At 36.0% G+C, this 24,442-nt stretch overlaps 1 protein-coding gene across 2 annotated transcripts in view; it reads right to left on the reverse strand.

The window, feature by feature from the left end:
- The window catches only part of nlgn2a (neuroligin 2a), a 301,536-nt gene that overhangs the window by 275,613 nt on the left and 1,481 nt on the right, over positions 1 to 24,442 (reverse strand). The window lies entirely within an intron of this gene.

A 24,442-nucleotide genomic window follows, 5' to 3' on the forward strand; every position in this document is an offset into this window, starting at 1 on the left:
ATAAATAAAGTGTTCTAAAAGCTGTTCTAATTGTAAAACAACAGCCGCTCACAGTTATAAAAATAAAGATGTAGAGAAACTATATAATTGGGATGACTTTCAGAATATTTTTTTCCAAGCTAATAAACAATGAAACACTGACAGCCAGTCAGAATCCACTGAAATATACAGTTATGCAGAAAATATGCAGTTTTTTGGGTCAAGATGACTAATTGCAATTAGAGCAGGCAGAGTAACAATAAAGCACTGTATTCTCCTTAGTAATAGCGAACTATGATCTGACACACACACACACACACACAAATGATGTTTTTTGTTTGTTCAAGCAAGTTTGTTTTTTACCACGTTGTTTAAATATCAAATCCAGTGCGTACAACACTGTTTCCTTATCCATGAAAGTAAAGAAGTAAAGAGTAAAAGTAAGGTAAAGATAAAGTAAAGAAGCTGAATGGAGGGGGCTCATTCTTTATCCTTGCGCTGCAGATCTGTTTAACTGTTTTCTCGCTAGTGAACTGCTAAGTTTTTATACTTATAAAGTCCGCTAAGTAAATAGCAAATGCACCATGGCGCGATGATACTGACTATTAAAAGAATGAGAGATGAGACTCTTATAGGTTTAATGCACTTTATGCTTAAAACACACACATACCTCATCAAGAGAATAAGCACAAGCCTGTTAGACCATGCACCACGACACACAGCGTATTTTTCCGTCATTAAAATAGCAAAAGTGGATTCAGACATGCCCTTAATGCCTTTGCGCCATGCGCTTTAGACTTTGCGCCTAGATTGTTAAAATAGAGCCCATGGTGTTGCTGCAAATTCTGACACAGTATGCTTTTAAAGACCGCTTGCAGTTAGTAAATAAGTCTTTACATACACATATAAATGAAGCACTAGATGTGATTCCAAAGACAAAATATTTATTTCATTTTCATAATCTTTGTTTTACTTTCCAGTTAGTTGCAAATAATTCAAGTTCAAATAAACTTCCCTTGACATTGGAATGATATAAACCTGTGCTCTGTAGTGATGCGTAAAGGACCCAGGTCATGTGAAAAAATTTGCTTTGGCCAAAAAATGTAATCTTAGATTTTGAATCACAGCATTAGAAATACAAAATAAATTAAAAAAATAAATAAATAAAGCTTCAAAAATGAAATAAGGAAAGTAAATATGGCTCCAACAAATGGAGTATTTTGACAATGTTTTCGATTCCTTTGTAGTGCTGCTTAAAGGAGATTTAACTGTTGCTTTTAAAGTTCCCTGTTTATATGTTACGGGTGACATTACATATTGGCGAATTCCCCATATGCCAGTCATCACCTGATTAGTGCTTCCGAAGATAATAGGCTACAAATTATGATTTTTCTTTTTAAATATGTAAATCACCTAAGTAAGGGTGAATGTTACACCTTTTCTGGACTTTGAATGTCTCAGGACTGTTTCTACTTATGAAGGGTCAGAAAGGTTTCAGATTTCATCTAAAATATCTCCATTTGTGTTCCAATCATGAACAAAGGGAGAGTAATTTATAAACTTGGGGTAAACTAATCCCCTAAACCTTCTTTAGCTATACATATCAATGCTGGAAACATTTATTCATTAATTTATTTTCTTTTTTCGGATTAGTCCCTTTATTAATCTGGGGTCGCCACAGTAAAATGAACCGCCAACTTATCCAGCATATGTTTTACGCAGCGGATGCCCTTCCAGCTGCAACCCATCACTGGGAAACACCCATACACTCTCATTCACACATACACTACGGACAATTTTTTTTGGCTTACCCAATTCACCTGTACCGCATGTCTTTGGACTTGTGGGGGAAACTGGAGCATCCAGAGGAAACCCACATGAACGTGGAGGAAACATGCAAACTCAACACAGAAATGCCAACTGACCCAGCCAAGGCTCGAACCATCGACTTTCTTGCTGTGAGGCGACAGCACTACATGCTGGAAACAACACTTTAAAAATGTTCTCAAATAAATTTTTTATTTATAACATTTGATAACTAATTTTAAATGAAAACTAATGTCTTTTCCAATCTGCAACGTGATGAGGGAAAAAAAGAGAAAGGGATTTGGCAATTTTATTTATTTTTTTACAACTAGGATCATACATATAACTCCCTACATCACTACAGTTGATGTAGAATCATTGTTGCTTGAAATTTGGATTCTCCCAATCAGTCATTGGTGGGCAAAGTTGGTGTAAGTAGCTACTGCAAGCAGGTTAGAGAAAATAGTGTACTGTAGAATGTAACTTGTTTCATTCATTTAATTAAATTTAATTTAATTCCATTTAGAAAACGAAGCCAAAACTGCTGATAATAACTATTTTGCTCTTGTTAAACATTATCTACAGTAAACAGCCCTATACCAACTCTAAGCAAATGCAAAGCATTAAAAAGAAAAACAAAAACTGCATCTAACGGTTGTTTTTCCTCCTCAATACTATCATCAGGATTTCAGTCTTTTACAACATTTCACTTTACCTTTGGGAATATTATCTTGCAGTCACATTTAATCTGATTCCAGTGTGTTTTTCATTTGACAGCAATGTGCCATAATCCTGTCCCAGGCTGGTGGTCTGTAATATAGATTCATGTGAGCAAATGAAACTTCACTGTCCAATGCCCTGCAGCACAATACAGCATCACATTCATGCATCTCTACAATGACTGTTGCTGGCGAAGAAATAAAAACAGAAAGCAGCATGCATAGACACAGCACAGTCTAGCAAAGTTGAGCTCTCGAGAGACTACTAGAGCCTCAAATATCCAGTCCCATCATACTTTTATGTTGTAGGTGTCAGTGTTGGGTTGGTTCCCATTAAGCCTCCCTCTGTGCAGACGGTCTACAAATTTAGCATTGTCCTGTGACTAACAATCTGTCTGCCATATGTTCATATTCACCTTATACCTGATCCTGAAATACAGGCCTCCCACTGCCAAACGGAACTACAGTAATGCCTCTGTCTATTTTAATATTGCCTACATAAATCAGCGTTTTATTATCCTGTTGAAATGCTCAAGCTGTCCTTTGATTGTAGATGAATATGGTCACAGCTAGCACTATGCCCAAAAAGCCACACTAAAAAACTGTTACTGTTAAAGATGGACTGGTTGACCAGCCATAAATTGGATTTTGTGTTATTTCACTCGATCTCTGCTCTGGAGTTGCACGCAAACTTTACTGCAATCATTTTCCAAACTGTCATTTGTTTGGAAATATTATGAAGTCTGTAAATGGGACGTTAACAGAGGCCGAGAATAAATGGAGCACAGATGCACCAGCAGACAAAATACTGTACCAGTAAATGCAAGCTCACAATTTAGGATGTAAGAAATACTGAAAGTATTAAATGTTGAATGTCCCCAAGGTGGGGCTTTAAAAGAGACCTTTTCATAACAGTTTGTTAAAGGGATAGTTCACCCAAAAATAAAAAGGTGTCATCATTTACTCACCCTTTACTTGTGCAAATCCTATGTGGGTTTCTTTCTTCTATTCAATACAAAAGAATATATTTTGAAAAATGCTGGTTGCTGGGGACCATTGACTTCCATAGATTTTTTTTTTTCCAACTATGAAAGTCGTTGGGTCCCATCAACCAGCATTCTTCAACATTTATTCTTTTGTGGTCAACCAAAGAAAGAACCTCAAAAAGGTTTAAAGCCACATGAGGAAGAGTAAATTATGAGGTAATTTGAATTTTTGTGTGAACTATCCCTTTAATAAAAATGTAGTGTAACCCACTGGTCCTACATTACCCAACCCACTCTGATCTGGGATCGATTCTGCGATTCTTTGTATGGGAGTCGGGAGTCGGATGCTCTAACAAGGAGGCTAAAGACCATGGTCTCTAGTGTTTGTCGTTAGAGCACCTTTTGAGGTCAGAGGAGTGAGGTTTACCTGCATAGCACTTCGCTAGCTGGCCTCTGTTATAAGTTTAGACATTTTTTACCGATACTGGTTAAATTGCCATTACTATTCAATAGTAATTGTGTTTCAAAAGTGTACAAAACTATTTTTTTAAACAATCAAGCTCAGTGATGAAGTCTGCACTGCGCGGTTTTTAAAATGCTGGAGTGTTAATCTTATTATTGATATCATTAAGAAGGTCATGATTTGCAATCGTTAAATAATTACTTTATATAGCTTTATTTTAAATTCTTAGGAGACACAAAACAGACATTTTGGCAAAATGACTTCCACAGTCAATCACATTATATCATAAGTTAGATGACTACTCAATAGTTAAAACAATCTAATTTTTGTTTCAATATATTTAACAACACAAGAAATATTTCTTCCACCTGTAAAAGCATTGTCTCCATTGTACATTTTAAATAATTAAAAAATATTTTCTATGGGTTCAAACTTTCTATCTGAGCATGCATGCATTCACCATTCTTTCTGTGAGGCTTAGGCTTCAAAACGTCAAGCTTTTCTTAAGCAATTTAAGTTGGCAAACACAATCTTCATTTCCAAATTCTAATTATATCTGCATTTACATGAATCTTACAAAATCCATACATTCAAATTTGAATTACAATTGTGCAAGTTGTTTGCAACTTCAATTAAAATTCAGAAATTGAAAGCCATTCCCAACTTAACAGTTTCCACTAATTTTGAACAGCAGTTGGGAACATCAGTCATAGCACGTGCTCACAGATACATCTCTGCAGATCTGTGGAACAGATCTCAACCTTGTGGCCTTTTCAATGGCAGTCAGCAATCTAGTAATGGAGGGAGAGTGGCCTTCTGTAGCCTTGGCAGTAAACAAAAATGAAAGCGTGAACAGAGCTCCCAAGAGACACAGGCAACTCTCAAGGCAGTTAACACAGGCTCCGGCAGGGCACATGAAAGGGAGAGAGATGATAGAGAGGGGATGAGGAAGATAGAGAAAATGAGAATCAGGTGAACTGACAGAGAGAGAAGCTAAAATTGGCTTCACTAAAGCAATCCTCAACATCCTGACAGCCTCATTCACAGCATCTAAGGTGGATTGTTACACCGTGTCCTAACCAGATGCGATGTGACAAGTTCCAGGAACAAGTCATTTGTCTGTCCTAGCTAGAAGCGAAAGTGCAGCACCATGCAATATAATCGCAGGCAATCAGAACGTATTTGTTGTTTAATGTGCAGGAGAGATCATCCAATGAGATTTCACAGTGGGCGGGGTTATCTAGTGCAACCCTATAAAAATAGAAACTGTGTAACCAATAAAGCGTTCTGTGGCTTGTCGTAGTCTTGGCTTGTTGGGGCAAAATTTTCTAAAACAATAATGCTCCTATTGTTTACTGTTTTATTGTGTTACTGAACTATGTTGGAAGGTGACTAAACTCCCTGCCAAGTTCATGTGTAGGATATTAGGAGAATTTGGGGATTTTAGGGACTTCTTTGTCTCTGACATCAACCAAATACGATGACATTTTCATGTTCATCACCAAAAAATAGCTTTTTCTTGAGCCTGCCAGAGGTCATCCATTACTAAGACAAAATATCTACAGTATATGTGGCAAAAGCTGTAGTCTGTTCCAATGGAGTTTGCGATCTGAACAGCAAAGCAATGAGAATTGCACGAAATAAAAATGCAATTGAAACACCTTTTAAGCTACAGTAAAGCAATATGACAAAATAGTTGGAAAAAAGGTTGGGATGGTAACAATATTTTTATGAATTATTAAAATAATTCAACTTAAATCTTACAGACATTTAGAAAATGGAGAAAATATAAAGTTTTGTTTGATAAACTTTATTTTCGGTGATGTGTTGGGTTGCTACTCAATGTTATACAGAAAAAAAAACACTACACTCAAAAACAAATGTACAAGAACTGGTGGCACCCTTTCAAAAGGTACTTTTTATTTTTAGGTACTAATATGTATCTCGAAGGTACATTATGGATACTTTAGTTACTAGTGGTATAACGGATGACAGTTTGTACGGTTCACAACCCATGGTTTGAAACACGTTAATCTAATTGTAGAATAATCCTAAATTTGTAACAATTGCAAATAGAGATCACCTTTTGCGTCATTAAAATCACATATATAGAAGGATTTAGGCTTGTCTGTACACTCTCAGAAAAAAATGGTACAATATTGTACCAAAGAAGGTACAAACCCTTGTCAATGGGGCAGTACCTTTTTATGGAACAGAATTGTACCTTAAGACGAAGAAACAAATTTGTGCCATTTTAGTTTGTACCTTTAAGGACATGATACGTACGATGGGAAACCAAAATGTAATGTAACTTTGGTTTTTAAAACCTGCAGATTTAATATTGTACCTTCATCAAAGGAACAAATCTGATGCATGAAGGAACCACTACAGACAAGACACTTTGTACCTTAACAGTGTCAAAAATACTTAACAGACTTTTCTTAAAAACTGCCTTAAATGATTAGTTTACAATACCTATAGTTTTATGGTTTACCAGTTGTTTTCTTTTAGAACTCAATAATTAGTGTTTTTAGGTTTCTTTATACTTTTAAATGATAATTCATGTTTTATTCATCTTTTATTCATAAAACACTTTGCCATTCCAGTCATATTTATTTTCATAGATATTGTAATAAAGGAGAAGTTGTTCAACACTTTTAAATGAGAACAATTGTGTACCTTCATTTCAGTTGTACCATAAAAGGCACACAACTGTACCATAAGAGCTCTTTTCTGTACCATATAATCTAAAGGTTAACAAAGGTACAAAACTGTTCCTCAAGGAACATTATTTGAACAATTTGAACCTTTTTTCAGAGCGTGTAAAATATTATGATGAAGGAAGACATTGTGGTTGTTTATTTGGGATGTGGTGGGTTTCTTATGTTATTAAAAGAGTTTTCTGTCACTGCTTGTTTAACCTGCACGATTACTCATTAAAAGATTGGAATCTCAACACCCACGCACCATAACTAAAAAAATGATGATGATTTGCATGTTTATTAATACTTCATATCGCTGTATTCAAATCTGTGTGAAAAACGCAAAAATCATGAAAGAGATATAATCTTTAGTCTTTAGAGTTATGAAGTTACAGTAAAATAACACAGAAGAACTGGGAAAACATTTTATAGCTTAGATAAATCCACAATTAAAATCACTGCCAAGTGCATTTAACTTGATGCTCAAAAATTATAGTTGCAGGCAGCAATTACATTATTCAACATATAGGTGGCCATCAAGAATGACACTGAATAATTCTTCTAAAAAGACACATCTAGCAATGAAACATGAAGTTTTATGAGTAAATAATCAAATCTTTTCTTGAAAATAAGAATAAAAATAAATATGTGTTCTACAAAAATATAATGACAGATTTATACATTTACCATCATCAGCAACAGTAGCAGTAACAGTGAATTTTTTCACAATACTGAATATTTCACAATTTATTTTTATTTAGCTGATTATTTCTTCATTAAAAAAATACAATTACAGGTTCTAAGTTCTGTTTGTTAAAACCAAAAGTTTTTTGCAGTGCTGTTTTTGTAATAGATGAAAAGCAAATTACATTTGTCTCCTCCCCTTTATGGTGATCCAAAAATTTATCCAATTCGTGACTTAAAAAACCATAATGTGATCAGAATTGAGATCCAATATACCACTAGTTACTAGTATGTTCCTTTAAGGTAACACTGTGGATCCTTTTGGTACAAATATGCACCCTTTTGAAAGAGTACCACATCAGCTTTTGTTCCTTCATTTCTGAGAGTGTAACCATAATAACAGAATTACAAAACTGCATGTCCTCTGTAATCTCTAAAAAACAGGAAAGAAAACACCCAAGTCTCTTCATTGTGTAAATCACCAGTCTGTAAGTGAAGTGTGGCGTTACACACTCAAGAACTTAACAATTGCTCGGAGCAGCTACAAAATTATCAATGACTGAGGCAATTCAATACGCTTTTATTGAACCGCCCTCATTTGTACACCCGATAACATCCTTCTGCTGGAGAAAGGAGAGAAACAAATGGAAATGTAAAAAAAAAAAAAAATCCAGCATGTGCACTACAGCAAGGTAATACTAATGATCTGGATGCTTGACTCATTATATTTGCACACATCAAACAACGATAAACGACGCCGGACTGTCGTTAGAAGGTTCTCCTCCCAAGCCCCTCCATGCATCACAGCAACACTGTCATGTATTTAGCTTATTAGAGATATGGTGAAATGAGCATGCTAATGTGTTTCACAGCGCTGCACTTCCCTCTGAGGATGTCTGAGCGTTAAACCCAGAGTTCGGAGGCTTAGGGAGGCCTCGCCCCACTAAATCATGTCTGCTGATTGCCCTCACAGACACATGTTCCTGGTCCTGATCCATTTAGTAACCGGCTTGGCTCATTAGGTTCTGACATGGCGTGTATGTGTGTGTGTGAAGAATATGCTAATGGTTAAATGGGAAGCGGGCTGGATTGGGTGAAAGGAACCCAGTCTTATCCTAATTAGACCAAAGCCCATCCCAGTGGAAGAAACGAATGGAAACATTGCTGATTAACCTTTTATGGCCCCGCAGGAAGGCGCACGCATCTACAAATAACAAACAAGATTTGAAAAAAGACAATAAGAAAAGGTTAAGGAAGTGAAAAATGTCCCCTGGTCCATTAAAAATGACACATCTGTGGTTAAATGCAGCAGTTCGAGCCCTGTCTATTGAATTACAGGCAAGAATGGATGAAGTAGGAGGCTTAGAAAGGCTTTCTCTGGAGGCCTAATTTATGAGCAAGCTGATCAATGGTTAATTAGGCAGAGAGAGACAGAGGGAAGAGGGGTGAAAGAGCGAAGACAAGCTGCAAGAATGAGGGGTGGTCATGGGAAATGTAGTCTTCTATAATTACAACGCTGTTTACATTGGCAGTATTGGCACTGAAATTAATATTAAAACGGCTGACATTTCATCTGAAGGGCTTCGAGATGAGGCTTACAAACGATTCATTATGTCTGAAAGCTGTGAGATTGCAGCCTCTGTGTGTTTCCATGATGCATGGATCCTCTCTGTTTGATTAACTAACAGGGAATTTATAATTTAAACGTTTCAATAATTCAAATAGGCGCAGTTGTGTAAGAGAGAAAGACAAACCTTCTCTCTAAAAAGAATCGTGGTTTCATCATTGTTATCAAAATGCCTTCACTTTCAACATGTCACAATCGCTTCAGACACTTCCAACCAATTAAACGGAGATTCAAATTCATTTTATTCATGAGTAGTTCCATTAAATGAGGTCAAAACTGTACAATGCATTATCATTCCAGGTGTTAACTTTGTCACCATTTTGATTTAAAATCATTTAAGGAAGCAATTAATATTTTTTAACAGTGTCGAAAATGAGAGCGAGAGCAATTATCACGATCTTGTGATTCCTCTTTCCCTGGATAAGAGGCATGATTTACAAAAATCATCCTTGAAAACTTGTTTATTTCCCTCAGTGGGAAAAAAAAGCAGAATCCTGCTGACTTGCATTTATTTCCACCCTCCCCTGCTCAATCTTACTTTCCTATCCAAAAGAAATTTTCCCTGGAGTTAGCAATTGAGGAAAGTCGTTTCATCACATATCATCCTCCTGTCTCTGGTGTTTTAACTGCTGTAGCCATGGGATTGCAGAAGTGACATCCCGCTTCACCGGGTTATGCCTATGTGCAGTGAACAAAAAAGCAGCAACATATTATGTCCTCCTCCCATGAGCTTGTCAGCGAGTGACATTAACATCCTCTGCTGTCCAGCAAGGTGTTAACGTGTCTATGTCTATGATGTAGCACGCTTTGTCCCAAATGACTGTCGCTCTGAAATTGGTGGTGCTGGCAGAACAAGCTGCAATATCTGATGCACCACAACCGACTGCCAGGTGCCCATTATTCTTAGTGCTGGTGAGTGGCTTTTTTGGGGAGGAAAGGCTTTTTTGCCCTTTTTAAAAGTGGTGCTTGCTAATGATAATGTGTTTTTATTTTCAAAGCAATTATGCTAACATTTTTTCACCTGGCTGACAATAGCATGGTTGTAAATACAAAAATAAACTAAATTCCATAGATATTAAAGTAAGGGGAGAATTTCATAGGGATCCCAAGGTCAAAGAATACTTTATACTTTTTTACACATACTTTAGTGCACCTCTAAGGCTAACTGCAATGTCATAGTGTGACAAAAGCAAAGGTCTTCAATTGTGGCCTTTGATTTCAATTAAATAAATACAATTTATTTAAAGGCACTTTTGGCAACTCAAGGACACCGTACAATAAAACAAGAGCAATAAAACAACAAGAAAAAATATACACAACAATAGTGTAAATACAATTAAGTATAAAAGCCATCTTAAATAATACCAATAAAAGTAAATTACTGTACACTATGCAAGCTGATTTGCATGTTAATTGTGAGTCATTTATGTTTCATTTAGTCAGTATTGTATAGTTTTTATCATGTGTTTTTCTGTCATTTCAAAATGCCACTTTATTTATTTTTTTACTTTGTACCACTCTTTTATCCAATGTGTTAGTGGGGTAGTATATGTGTGTCAATTTTGGTGAAGTACATTTGTTTGGATTGGTTATAAACTTCAATAGCAGAAGATGCTGTCTGACGGTAGGAGTATAAATCCATCGCAGCAGTTGTTTTTCATTCCCAATAGATCGCATTTTTGAGATGATCCTTCCAAAGACATTAAAAAGAAGCAAAATAGATTAAAATTATAATTTCAAAGGTGTCCAAATGTGACTCTCTATACGCATCAAGCTGCAGACCGGAAGTTCGAAGCATCCTGTTTAGGCATACATGCAAAGCATAATGGGTCATTTTGTGCTCTATGACTAAGGTCTATAGTCAAACCAGAGTGCTCCGCATTACAAGTACAACACTTTACAACTTACTGTTAAGATGTTTTGTGACATTTTTTGGTCTTGTGCTAAGAACTATCAAAATAATCCTTTATTTGTTGATACTATGCCCCTGTAAGCAGGGCTTGACTGGGACAAAAAAAAAAATCGGTCCTGGCATTTTGGGACAGAGCGGCCCACTACATTCAGTCAGAATGCTACACATCTGTGCATGCCCTTGAAAATGTTTACCAACTCCCATTCTATAAAAGCACAAAAGCCATAGGAAATAATGAGAGTTGACAAATTAAATACTTAAAAAAAAATCATTCCACACTGGAAGTCCATCTTGTGTGTCCCTGTGTGTTTTGAGGGAACCTATATTAAATAATAAACATAACAAAAACTGCCTGCTGATGCACACAGTTAGTGTTCATTACCAAAATAAAGATAAATAAAAAAGCAATGTGTCAGAGACCCTAAAAAAAAATCAACAATGAAACATCAAACATAGCCTAAAGATAGTCAATCAAATGAACTTAAACAATTAAAAACTGCAACAAATATTTGTTTGGGTCGGAACTACAAAACTAAATGTAAAAAAAAAAAATACTATTAGTTTTGCTTAAGTTGCACACAAGTTTTATCCTATATATCATATCATATAATATCATTATAGCCATATTGTATTAATATTATTGTACTGTAACTATAAGCCTACATCATGCTGATGATGAAAAACAAAATGTCATGATATCTCATGTGTTTGTCTTCTGACCGAGTGCATCTTAAAATACATGAATGACATTCCTCATAGAGCTTGAGAAGAAGACATTTTTATGAGATATATTATTTGTAAAATAAAGACTTGCAGGATAAGGAAACAGCATAGGGCCTTGGTGCAGATGAAAAGTTAAAAAGGTATATTTATATAGACAGATAGGTAACTAGAATAGGCAGGAATATATTGATCTGTGCAACAGTTGTCGATCTGCAGTGCGATGCAGACGCATAAGACAAAGCCTGCCCGCTGCTTCTGCTCTCCATATGCGCGCGTGGGGTGAGAAACACGCGTGACTCTTGACTATTTTGACAAATTCACATCGACGTTGTACACTTACACGGAGCCCAAAGTGGAAGTTTGTGCTTGGGTCAATAAAGAAAACATGGGGCCGGTCTGTCCAAAAAGGAAACATATGGGCATTCATGGGCCGATCAGATTATAAGAAAATGATCAGCCCGGCCCAAAAAGTATGTTGGCCCAGCGGGAAACTGCCAGTCCTCCCCTGCCCGCATATATCATTATGTGTGAAAAGAAACAAAAGTTTTTGGCGTCGTACCACCTCGTAGCACTCATTTTACATATGATAAAGGTCGATTTTGTGCTTTCACAAAAATGTAGGCTCAAGCACATATTTCCAATGAGACTGTGTTGATTAAAATTAAGTGCAAGTGCAAGTTTATATATCGTTTATATTACTTTGTATTATAATTTGCACATAATTAGACCTATTTAAACAGGTTGTGAATGCTGTTTTGAAGTCAGATTAATAGTATATCTAAAAAAACGTATTTTAATAATATTTCTTCTGCTTATCAACAATATCTGTTATGCAGTGCAAACGCTTTGTGCATGGTAAGAAAAATTAGTCTGCACATGTAGGTTGCATGTATTGTGTTGATGATAATCTGTAAGGCGATATATCTGTGGTGCATTGCACATATCTTAGCATTCCTATATAAACTAAAGCATTTTGATAATGGGCTTTTGATGCATGTTTCCTTTGACTGGAGTATAGCAACTGTCCAAAACAGGCTACTCTTCCAGCGAGCAACATACTAAAAAGCATTTAGGAACAACACAGAAGTGCACTGTTAACACTCTTGAGTGCCACTTACGACTTGTCTGAAATTGGAAAAAAATATGTTGAAATGGAAAGAAAAGTGGGCCTGTGATTAGAAAACATTCAGCGTTGTGTCCCAAAAGCCAATGCGCAAACAAAGAGAGCACTACTCAGACAAATGACTGTTTTAATATTTACTGAAATCAGTAACTATTGACATTGCCATTAACACACTGTACTTATAACTGAACTCTAGCAAGCGAAGTGACTATGGAAAGCTTTCACATGATGCCAACTCATCCATGCGAGCGCTCACCCTATCCGCCCATCTTTTTTCGCTTTCTGTTCTTTTACTGAACGATTGATTCGGCCTTGAGGGAAAGAAAGAGCCTTCTGATTAATGAATCTTGAAAAAGCCACTGTTTCACATGAAAAATGGCAGCGTACCAAACACAACGCCCATTGCTTAAAAAAGGAGGAAGAGACGAACAACTCAACAAGCTGAATCGGCCAAGAAAACAGTGTCATGCATTTTTTTCTTGAGACTAGAGCTCACCTAATTCCCTCCATCCTTTTTTCTCCCTGAATCCTTCCCTCGGTCGCTTTTGCTCAGTCTTGGCTCAGAGTGGATTTTTTTTTTTCACTGCTGATTGTGACAGTAACAAGAATGAACAAAAAAAGAAAACAAACACCAGTGATCCTTTTATCCTATCATTCTCACATACTGTACAAGTACTATTTCACCCTAAAATGAAGAAAATTACTACTTTCTTCATTATATCACATAAATATTATTAACAACAGAACTTAGGCAGTCAAAGTAAAAAGCAGTTTGTCCCAAGTTAAATACAGTAGTTCTGGTGTCCCTCAGGGTTTTGTGAGCTAATCCCTTCTGCTTATGTCATATACTAATGATTGCTCAAGCATGCACTCACAGAACTTCATTCTTAAATACTCAGATAATAGGGTAATTTTAAGTTTGCCTAAAAAAAAACCACAATTCAGTTTCTGTTAATTTTTCCAAAATGGATTCATCTGTTGAGTGGTGTGATGAAAACTTTTTTTTAAATAAATACAAAAAAAAAAAATCTACAAAAAAATGTTTGATCCCATGTGTGTAGTCGAGCATTTACCAGTGTTTGTACATAATCAGGACATCACTCAGTCATACAAGTATTTGGGAATTTACATAGACAGGTCTCTGAATTTGTGTAAAGCTTCACCAAATACTTTATTTTCTACAAAGGTTATGGTTCTATCATGCGGACAAGAAAATCCTTTACTTATTTTAGCAGGCTGTATTTGAGAGTGGTCTATCACATGGTATGGTAATCTTTTTGTAAATCTAAAATATTTTTTTATATTATCAAAGTTGCTATAATGAGACTAATAGGATCAGAAATCTTTACTAGTATCTAAGCACTCTATAAGCAATGCACTCTGAATGAAGTGAAGAGAATTCTGAACAATCCATCTCATGTACTCTTCCTACAGTATGTTATAATCTCTTACCTTCTAGTAGAAGAGAGAGAACCTTCCCTTGGAAGCAGAATAGACTTAAGGCTGTTGAACATTGATTGATAGTGTGCATATGTTTTTATTCGTGTATGTAATACTTTTGCATGCTTGTTTTTATTATTTTTATTAGGGTTGGGTCGATAGACGATGCCATAGTCCATCACAGATGGCCGATAGACATCGCGATGCTGAACAGGCATTGCAATCCTCCCCACCATCCCTGTCGCAAACCCACTCGTGAAAAAGTGATTGACAGGTGGTAATTTGTGTGTAACATCTTTATTCATTTATGATTTGGTTATGGGTAAAACAAAGACCATGCGGGTCATGGAGTTGAAACCATAGGCTACAAATAATTAATGAAGATGCTATTGCCATCGCGATGTTTCACATTAGACATTGTGCGATGTCAAATTGGTTGATATCTTCCGACTCAAAATTTCATTGTGTTAGAACTTGCTGAAGGGCTCTATGAGTCCACAAAAAATTTCCCCTTGAGGGACAATCAAGTATACAAACAAACAAACAAACAAATAAATCAGCAATTCTGTCTTTTTGCAAACAATATACATTATTTAGTTATAAAGTAATGAAAATTCTCCTTTTGGCAAATTTTTAAATACTTTTTAATACATTTTATTAACATCACCAAAATTAAAGGCACTCCAACAAATATCACTTTAAATAAGTTGCAAAGTATCAAAACAAATTGAATTTAAATGACAAACAGGAACACATAATACTTTTTTGTTTTCAATTTAAATTCAGAAAAAAATTAAGTTTTGTTTATTTTTTCATGTTAGGTTCAGAAGACACGCCAAGACTTCACTTCTAAAAAGAATAGTCACATACTGTACCAGAGTCTATAACTAGAACTATACACCAGCACTATAGCACTAGAACAGCACTGGAGCGAAAAAAAAGGGGGGTTAAAAGCGTACTTTCAGAAAGAGTACATAGTGCATCAGGGAGTGAGTGCAGATCCTTGATTAGCTGCTCCTTTCTCCATCCGCTCTTCTTTCACTTGTGGTTCAACCAATACACCTGCTGCACTGATCTAGGACCAGCCGCTGTGCTCTAATATTGACATAGGTCAAGTGGCCGACCCTGCACTGCAGAGGAGTATTTGGACCAGCAGGGATAAAAAAGAAAGCGTGAGAGCGAGGGAGAGAGACTGAAAGAGAGAGAGAGAGGCTCTAGCCATCACATCATATTCCCAAAGTGCAGCACTGCAGTCTCAGTCCTCAATGCCTTCGTCACCCTCCTTAACCTACATAACCAACCAGCCATAGACATGCAGTCATGTCCTCAGCATGGAAATGCCTCTAGACACAAAGGAAGAAAGGGGGGGGGAGCTGAGGAAGATAAAATAATGGAACGGTATTTGTACATGAGTATTCATGTCAACATAAAGTTAGGTATGGTCAACTCTGTTAAAGCACCATGGAAAGTTTTAAGGCGCAATCCCATTTTTCTTAACCCTACCCCTTCCCCTTGGCCCTTGTAAGAGAATGTGAAGGGGAAGGGGTAGGGCTAAGAAAAATGGGATTGCGCCTTAAAACTTTCCATGGTGCTTTAACAGAGTTGACGATACCTAACTTGCAAAATATGAGCAAAAATAAATGTAGTTTGTTTATTTTTAATAATTAATCACTTTTTAAAATATATTCACATTATTATTGTATGATTTTATTTTATGTAAATTTAAATCATTTATAAATTATTTACAGTAGCTACATTTCTATCCACCTATTTTTCAACCTATATATCCAAAATGTGCATAAAATTTCAGTTGATGGAAACACCAAGATGAGCATAAGTTTTGAAAATGTGCATAAAAAACATATGCGCATAACTGAGTAGAATAAACTTTTTATTCAATAAAAAAAGATGCGCATGAACTACGATGGAAACACTTTTACCGAACAAATTCAAGTATGCGCATTAAAAATGGTCAAGTGATTTTGTTAAAACAGATCATGTGATGATAAAAATGTGTGTGAACGGGAAAACTAGCAGGCTGAGTACATTGTAAAACATCTGAAGTGTTGTTTTTGTCATTCTAAAACACCTTAAAAGTTTCAGCATTAGTGTTATTATATTATTAATGACCTTCAGAATGCGCCTGTGCTCTGTGTCTCACATCTTCCAAACATCACCACACATTTACTGTGCGTCGGCATCGTCTTCTGAGGTGCAAGTCATTTATTAAATAAGGAAAAGATTTACGCAGCTTCTCCTACCACAGCAAATTCCATTTTTACTGTTGATATTTGGTGTCAGCCAATCAGAAAGTAATGATTTTGTTGTCTTTGACTCGTTGAATGGAAACGCTGCTTTATTTGCACATCTTTTATGCGATATTCCAGTTTTGCACATAAATTCAATTCTGATTTTGGATGGAAACATAGCTAGCGATTACTGCATTCTAATACCTGCATAAACATATTAGGAAGACATGCTGAGAATTGTTTATTTATAACCATAAATGTTATTGATTTCTTGATTTCAGTAAAGAAATATATGTATTTGTATTTATTTTTCATTACTTTTAAACATTTTTGTGCTTTTTAAACTATGTATACAAATTTTAAATATTGAGATTTTCGGTTTATTTTATTTTCTAATTACTATAAATAAAATAACATTTAGAAATACATTTTATTTATTTTTAATTTACATTATTTCAATCTCTCTTTGGGGGGGGGTATGGGGGGATTCCTAGATAAATACTAGACCTGATACAAATAAATGCTTTAGTGATACTGTGCAAACAGCAACGCATAACACTTCCAAGACCCTTGCTTTAAGGTTTCATCCAATCATTCAAATGACTTTAAAAACTCCTTTTCATGTTGACTTTTTGGCATGCAAATCCATTTCATATTGACTTTAGAAGAGAGAGACAGAAAAGCTGAGGTGAAGGCAACAGAAAATAAGAGACAGAATGTTCAGTGCTTTATTATGGTCTCCGGCAACCTGTCTGTGACAATCGGTTGTCATATTACTGGCCGTTATGATGGTGGCACTTACCGCACTGTCTAACGCCCATTATACATTAACATTCAGACAAGGGCACAGACAGACCCAGGCATCCACAGCAGACAGTAAAACACAAACAACTATCTCAACAAACACCATAATCGGACAGGGAAGTCATAGAAACAGGTTGTTGTACCGATAGAATGACTGGATCTTGATATCATGGTGACCCTCATACTGACCAGATTAACATCAACATTCTACATATATCTATTTCCCAGAATTTAGTGTTACCAGGAGTAGCCACTTGCTATAAGAGCAGCCATTTGGCTTAATATTCATATTGTGTGTGAACAGAACAGAATGAAAATGGTGTAATAGCCCACTCAGAGCATTTCAACCTGCTACTCTGATGGTGAATGCATTGCTGGAATAGCGTTGGAGGATAGACTAGCAACAAACGCTTCTATTTATATCCCTGAAATTTGACGGAATATGATTACAGATATAAGTGCAAGTGTCTGTTTGTGTGAATGCGCGTGTCTTACATAATAAATATACTAATCTAGCTGAGCGTCATCGTGCAATGCGGATTTACTCAAATCCCCTCAACAGCAGGAAGAGGAAATCAGGCCATAGACGTGCAGTGACCTTGCTGCGCTGGGCATGTGATGCGTGGTGGTGACTAAACAGAATATCAATGTGGATCGATGTCATCTAGACATATCTCTATCAATACTTCAGCGACACCTGGGTGTTGGGCCTGCAATGATTTTCCTTTAGATGGATGGGTGGAATTAACAAACACCGGATGATGAATTGAGCGCTGCATTTTAAACAGATTTCTAAACATAAACAAGAAAATAGTTACCTAACATCATCCCCATCTGAGTTTTTATATATTTAGACTGTTCTTATTAACGCTGAATGAATTTCACAGTGTCAAGCCCTGGAAATCTGGGATCTGCTCCGGCTGTTTGTACTGTGGGCTTATCCTTCCCGTCAAACACACTTGGGGAGCTGACAAATCTGCCAAAATAAGTGTTGGGTTAAAAGAGTTGTGTGTAATTATTTTTTTATGTTCAAATTTGCTTTGTAGAGACAGATAAAAGTAAGCAATTTGACTTTCTGGAATATAAAGTGGAGCGAGGGGTGTTTGAGAAAGCCTGGTGTTTCCTGCAACACTTTCATATACGTATGCACATTTTTAAATTTTACTCTTTTCTATATTCTTTCTGTAGTCATATTGCCATCTAAACAACAATGTCATTGCTTTCTTTTTAATGGAAATTAATAATAGTATTAAGTTGATTACACTCAGCTAAAAATGTTTTATGAAATGAAATAATGAAATTATTATTTCAAACTAATTATCTATTAAACAATGCGAGGCAAAATTTGTCCAAATTGTATTTAGGAAACGGTTTCCTAAACCTTTTTTCCATATGCTGTACAGTATCTAGTTTATTTGTATTTTATTAATCTGCTTTTAATTTATTTACAAATGTTTTGTGTAAAGTACAGTGGTCAAAAACATTTGAAAATTCCAGATTGTTTCAACAAAATATGTTTCATTTTTGCTTAATTTTACAACAAATAAACCTCTTAAAGAAACTTTCTTCCCTTATAAGGAACATTTTTGTGGAGTGGAAAGATCTTTAAAAAACCATCAATGCCAAAAATTAATGTTTATATATATATATATATATATATATATATATATATATATATATATATATATATATATATATATGTATGTTTAAAACATGAGCTGCAATGTGGAGCAGTGCGTAGCATGTTCGCCTCACAGCAAGAAGATTGCTGGTTTGAGCCTCGGCTGGGTCAGTTGGTGTTTCTGTGTAGAATTTTGCATGTTCTCCCAATGTTGGCATGGGTTTCCTCCACAAAGATGTCCAAATATATGTGGTATAGGTGAACTGGGTAAGCTAAATTTTCCATAGTGTATGAGTGTGAATGAGTATGAATGTTTCCTAGTGATGCGTTTCAGCTGGAAGGCCATCCGCTGCGTAAAACATATGGTGGATAAGTTGACAGTTCATTCTGCTGTGGCGACCCCAGATTAATAAAGGGACTAAGCTGAAAAGAAATTGAAAGAAAATGTTTAAAATATGTTTTTTAAAATATGTTATTTTAATAAACATTTAAAATATTTTGGAACATTAACCATGTCAGGCTAAACCATTAAATCACTGACTTCTTCTGTGTTCGTATTAAAAAACACAGATTTCTTTAAAATTTGGATATCTTTCTTTTTTTGGATTTAAAGTAAGCTACTGCACTGTACAGCTCTATTCTCCCTATTCTTCGCGTACGAGCGGCCGCAGCCATTTCAGTCTTGGTTCAAGACTTCCAGTCTCATTCATTTCCATTCATTTTTAGATGTTAAAAGCAGCTTGTTTTGCTGCTTCATGTTGCAAACTGATATTTTCTTATTGTATTATTTTACTTTGTTTGAATAGTCATGCAAACACTTGTTTGTAGAGCAAGCAGTTTGACTGTTTTCTGCGGTTTATTATTCCAAGTCATTTCTCCCATAGGTGACTGAATCGGAAGTTTTAAAAAAATTGAGAAATTGAGTGCACGTCTGCAATTAAAAATAAGGTCAATAGCATGATTGGATGTTGGTTTATTGCCGATTTAATTTTCACATGTTTGCTGTATCATGGTAGCTTTGGATATGGAGATACTGTTGCCTTAAAAATTAAATAAATAGTCTTAAAAACACATTAAAAAAACTTAAATATAGTAATTATATATAATAAATATATTACTTATATATAATGAGCAATATATAATTATATATATATATATATATATATATATATATATATATATATATATATATATATATATATATATATATATATGTTTTTTTTTTTTTTTTTTTGATATAATTAAACCTCTGCACTGTTAAGGTCTTATAACTGTTATGCCATGTTTGGATGTTGGTTTATGAGTGATTTGTTTTTCAAATGTTTCCTGAATTGTGGACTGACCAGAATCTTTTTATATACTGTAGCTGCCCCACTTTTGGAGATACTGCTGCCCAAAAACTATAAATAAGTGAGTTGTAAAAAAACACGTAATAAAAAGATTACATTGACTTTTCGAAACCATGGTACACCTTGAAACCAGTTTTCATTCCATCCCTATGTAGAAGCACAAGAAACCTGTTCAGAAATGTATGATTTTTGCAGAGCTGCACTTCTCCTCAAAGTCTTACATGCCAACAGTCTCCTTACACACTGAGGAATGTGAATGTGAATGTGAATGTGTTTAAGTCTAAGCATGTGCCCAATGGTTTCATTCACATCTTTAATCCGCTTGGCCCTCTTCACTGGTCTGTTTTATAATTCCAGCTTTTGAGTATACTTCATAAACCACCGTAGCCACATGTGTGAATGTGATTCTTCAAAGCATTTGACCTTCCTCTAACCTCAAAACGACAGCCCATGAGAAAAGATAAGTGAGATGCGGTGAACAAAAAGAATAGAACAATCTATCGAAGAGGGAGCGAGGTAAAAAACACAAACCAGGAGAGACAGGTGGAGCATCACACCCTAGCGAGGACATAAATCTCATTAAAATGGCTGCCGAGTGCTGACATGATGGCCAGCACTGACTTAAAGCTCTGAGATGCATGACCAGAGAAAATCCTGTATGTGTGTGTATGTGTGTGTGCGTTTGGGAGAGAATCCTGCTTTTATCTCGCTCTCCTTCCCCTTCAATCTCTATCCCTTACATCAGAACATCACACAGCTCTGATCCAAGACCGCTAAACACCTGGATAGGTTCTGCAGATGTAAGCTTCACACACACACACAACAAAAGCGGATAGAAATGACATGAACCAGGAGAAACCATCAAATCTGACCTTTTGACAGCCCTACCTTTTATCCCCCAGCTTAATTCATCCGTGACAATACAACACACACACACACACACACACATACACGTAGTCTCATCCAAGCATAAACGAATCCGGTGAGCTGCTCTGAATGAACAGATTCCGGGCAAAGTGAGCAAACGGTGAGGTAAATATGGCGTATGCAGTCCTAGTATTAGACTACAGAGAAATCAGTAACTATCAGATGAACACATGGAGATTCGAGAGCCTGGTGTCCAAGTCCCTATCTGGCTCAGTTCAGCCCATCTGTTGCAGGGTACGAGACCAGCAAACACACACACATACTTCTGCGCGCATCTACACCCATATGTTTGGGCTCTCCGTCTTGTGAGATCACAGAGTCTACACTCACTCCAGTAAGGCATCACACGCATAAAACACAGCACACATGCTCATATATCCTCCAACGATGTGGCCTCCTGCCTCCCCGTCTTTAATCAGTTCACTGAAATCAATTAGAGCTCATTGATCCGCTGCTTCTGCATGAATAAACAAGACATGCTGTTTGGTGCTGGTGCTGCTGCTGCTAACACACACACACACCCATGCACACACACAAGCACAGCCAAAAGCTGAAATAACACATTCACATATTGCATCACTGTAAACAAATCTGCTATTGAAGACACATATGCTATAGGATTTCACTCTTTCAGTGAAGATACAGAATACCACTGTATACCACTACACATTCCAGAGACCTGTGCACTTTTAACTTGTTTGGGGAAGTACTATTATTCCAGCATTATGATGAGGCCTATAAATAAATTAAGTTGCTTACTAAATGTAGTATGAAAGAACTGTGCTGGTCTGAATTACTTTCAGGCTATTGCCTGAATTACTCATGTAAATTATGGTTCCAAAACCATGTAATTAGTACTTTTGACAGTTATTTTGACAGATCAACCTACTAGATACATGTTATTTGACTAAAATAAGTAAAAATAAGTACAACTGACAAAAAAAAAAATAAAAAAAAAACCTTAATATACACTACAAGTCAAAAGTTTGGGGTCAGTAGGATTTTGAAATGCTCACCAAAGTTGCATTTATTTAATCAAAAATACAGTAAAGAAATGTAAAATTGTGAAATGTTATTGCACTATAAAATTACTGCTCAATAGTAGTTTATAATTTAATTAAATTATTTATTCTAGTGATTTTAAAGATGAATTTTCAGCTTCATTACTCCAGTCTTGAGTCACATGATCCTTTAAAAATCACTTTAATATGAATGATGATTATTATTATTATTATTATTATTATTATTATTATTCATTAATTTTCTTTTCGGCTTAGTTCCTTTATTAATCCGGGGTCACCACAGTGGAATGAACCGCCAACTTATTCAGCACGTTTTACGTAGCGGATGCCCTTTTAGCTGCAACCCATAACTGGGAAACGTCAATACACACACTCATTCACACACATACACTACAGATAATTTAACCTACCCAACTCATCTATACATGTCTTTGGACTTGTGGGGGAAACCATAGCACCCTGAGGAAACCCACGCAAACACAGGAAGAACATGTATACTCCACACAGAAAAAACAACTGACCCAGCCAAGGCTCGAACATCTTCTTGCAGTGAGACGAATGTGCTAGCCACAGTACCACCGTGTCACCTATTATTATTATTAATATTATTAGTATTGGTAATAGTAATAAAAGCAATAACAACTGGAGTAATAATTTCATTTGAAAGTACATACAATAAGAAGCAGTTATTTACAATTTTGATAAAATATTTAACAATTTAACAATGATTTTATATTTAATAAATGGCGCCTTGATGAACAAAACAACTCACGCTAATTAAATTGAAAAATGTTTTTGTAAAAATAAATAAATAATAACACAGATGCATTAAAACCTCAATCTAAAACCTTTACTGATGCCCTCAGCATAAAAGGAGCAAACTCCTTTTATCTACTTTTTATCTTCTTCCACACTATACACTCTTATGAATAAACATTAATTATTAGCATTGATGATTCTGCGAAAAACTATTAACATCTATGGAACTTTTCATCTTCAGGGAACTGTCACATTCCGCAAAACTGCATCACGTGACTGCATGAGACCAATCGAAGATCAAAACACGACTTCTTTGGACAGAAATTTAAAATATGGACTAATCACTCGCTTTATTAAATGTCTAATCATCTTGTGTAATCCCGCCCCTTTTCGAAGCGCTGTACAAAAGAATTTTGCATGCCCAAACATGGCCGCGGCATTAGTAAAATTTGAAGAAGGACTTCCTAATTAAAGACGTGTGTTTGATAAAGCTTTCAGCTAACTCTGTAGGAAGGTAGATCTCCAGGAACAGGGTTGAACACACCTGCTTTAGACCCTAAGAAAAAACGGCAACTAAATTGTTTACTTAAGGTTCTCAGAGGTTCTCAATCCTGTTCCTGGAGATCTACCATCATGCAGAATTCAGCTCCAACCCTGATCAAACATAACCTTTCCAACTAAGGATCTGAAGGAGCAGTTGATAATTACACACGTGTGTTTGATCAGGGTGCAAACTAAACTGCCCGAAAGTTGAGCTTGAGACCACTACTTTACAACAACACTTTGAAAACCTCTTTGTGGTAATTTCTGGAAACTTTAGTGAAAAGTCTCTCAAAAAAATCATAAGCTGTGACGTAATAGTATATAAAATGAATTGTTCATGGTGGTTATCTACTGTAAGATCTATCAGATATAGTTCAAAACTCACACAGCTCAAACTCTACTTCATTCTGACGAGTGGAAAAATGAACATCTACAGTTACAAATCAGTCCAACACAAGGACACTCACAGAGTTGCTTCCATCCATTACACTGCTCCCAAATGACATACTGAGCTCCATATCTGCTATTTGGGCCAGAGAGAGAGAGAGAGAGAGAAGAGAAAGAGAGAGAGCTCAGAATCCCCTGTTCACAGAACAGAGCGCTTCTGTCTCTTCTCAATTCTGCTATCCACTAGGTTTGCAATGGACATACTAGGATAGCATATAAATGTGGCCCATTCTTTCAGACCATGTGTGTGTGTGTGTGTGTGTGTGTGTGGTAACTGCTGCTCTTGCTTCGACCTCTCCTCCCATCAGATGTTCGGCACATCAGTGAACCAGCGATTACTTGTCTTTGATATACGGTGAAAGGTTTATGTTCCTGTGTGTGTAAGTGTGTGTGTGTGTGTGTGTTGCAGGAGAAGGATGCTGGGGAGTGATTCGTTTATAACCTAATTGTGGTGCTTAATGAAGTAAAAGCACTTTTAACTATGAAAAAGAAAGAGGCAATAAGTTGACGATGTTATAAATGTGCAGCTGAAAGCAGTGTTGTTTCTAAGACAGAAA

Source organism: Danio rerio, chromosome 7, assembly GCF_049306965.1.
Source record: "Danio rerio strain Tuebingen ecotype United States chromosome 7, GRCz12tu, whole genome shotgun sequence".
Taxonomy (NCBI): Eukaryota; Metazoa; Chordata; class Actinopteri; order Cypriniformes; family Danionidae; genus Danio; species Danio rerio.